General features: G+C 40.1%; 1 protein-coding gene across 1 annotated transcript in view; it reads left to right on the top strand.

Annotated features, from left to right (window-relative positions):
• Positions 1–238, top strand: part of LOC101861551 — a gene marked incomplete in the record, with an annotated part of 27,649 nt that extends 27,411 nt beyond the window's left edge. The window contains 1 exon segment of the mRNA XM_005111369.3: positions 1–238.
• Positions 239–1,759: the final 1,521 nt, after the last annotated feature.

Below are 1,759 nucleotides of genomic sequence, written 5' to 3'. Positions count from 1 at the left end.
CCCCTCTCTAATCCCCCCTCCTCCCCCACCCCTTGGCATATACTAAAGTACATTTTAGTGTGTGTGTGTGTGTATGTGTGTGTGTGCATGGGAGGAGTCCTTGTTTATCTCTTAATTGTCAAGTTGTCGGAGTCCATGCATGAAAATTGTGTTTTGCTTAAAAAAATGTGTGTTCTAAACTTGAACTAATTTATTGTGATAAATAAAACTGCAGAATGCATATAAATATAAACTGAAAGTAGTTTGTCTGCTTTGTCATTTTCTCTTTTATGTAAACATCCTTTGACCGAGTTTTATGTGATAGTCAGCTGTACTTGAATGGCTCAGACGCTGATAGGGATGGTTGGAGTGAGCCACTTTCTTTCTTTGCTACTCCTTTGTTTTACCTGTCTGTCCATTTTACTTTTCTTTTCCACTCAGTGACTGTTATTGTGTCAATGTGCTTCTTTTTACCCGAACAAACAAGGAAACTACAGTGGAAACCGTACATAACAGGCCCGGTAATAACAGGGATCCGGTAATAAAAGGGATTTTTTAAAATCCCCGCTTTTTTTAACTCTTTGTCTCTGTTAAAAGTTATCGGCAATAACAGGGCCTCATCGGAGCCCAATCGGTTATAGCTGGGACAAAGGCTCGTTAACAATGTGTAAAGAGAGAGAGAGAGAGAGTAACGCAGTGATGGGGCAAGCCGACGCAAGCTATGCCTCTGCGAGCTACATGCATGCGTAAAACCCCTGTTCGTGGGTACTTGTTGCAAGGGAAAAGTCCATGAAAAAATACAACTGGATTAGTCCACAAACGCTTACTTCCCTAGACCCTTGCATTTCTGATTTAACAGGGATCTGATATGATAGAACTTTTTCTCGGGTCCCACCATCCCTGTTATATCAGGTTTCCACTGTATCTATCATGCTTTTCACTCTAAGTACTCAAAGTGACTGTGTACTTGTGATAATGTGCTTCTCTTTACTCAAACAAACAAATAATGATATCTATTACTCCCAATGTCTGTGGTGTAAAAGTAAAGCTCTTTATTTTGCACAATTTCTGTGTCTGGAGGAAATTTTATGGCGCTTATCTTTTTCCAAGAATGCATTCCACCACAAAGCCTGGAATCGCTCTGACAGGCTGGACAGAAATAATCTGATTATGAATAAACCAAATTGTGTATATATGTGTGTGGTGGGGAGGGCGAATATTGAAACATATGTAGCAATAATGATTAATGTAATTTTAAGGTCAACAAACGGAAGGCACAGAAAAGTAGGCTACTGGTAATGGAGAACCAGCGCATTTTTTCAAACCAAGGGACAGAATCAAAAAGTTATATAGTAAAATATGGTATTAACATGTATTACTTCCCTTGAACCATTCCCGGGGTGGAACTTATTGTGCGAAAAGTCCACAATTTGCGATTAACTTAATAATAACAATAACAATAGATAGCACTTGTATAGCGCAAATCCCCGCTCAACAGCAAGCTCTATGCCCTTCACAATCTCTACTATTAACCCACAGACCTGAGAGCATTCTGAAGCAACCTCAACTCCCTGGGAGGCAGACAATGCAAGCAAGGAGGCGTTAGCTCAGTTGCAATCATGCTGGACTTCGAAATGGATGCCCCTGGTTCAAGTTCCTTATGTGATGATCTTGGTCCTGAATTCTCATGACTTTCCATATACTAGGCTTGATCCTATCGGCTTCCAATGTTGAATCAGAGATCCGTATTGTTTTGAAAAAAAAAAAGGTTGAAAGGGGG

This window comes from Aplysia californica, unplaced genomic scaffold, assembly GCF_000002075.1.
Source record: "Aplysia californica isolate F4 #8 unplaced genomic scaffold, AplCal3.0 scaffold01049, whole genome shotgun sequence".
NCBI lineage: Eukaryota > Metazoa > Mollusca > Gastropoda > Aplysiida > Aplysiidae > Aplysia > Aplysia californica.
This window is presented reverse-complemented; position numbering and strand designations above follow the sequence as displayed.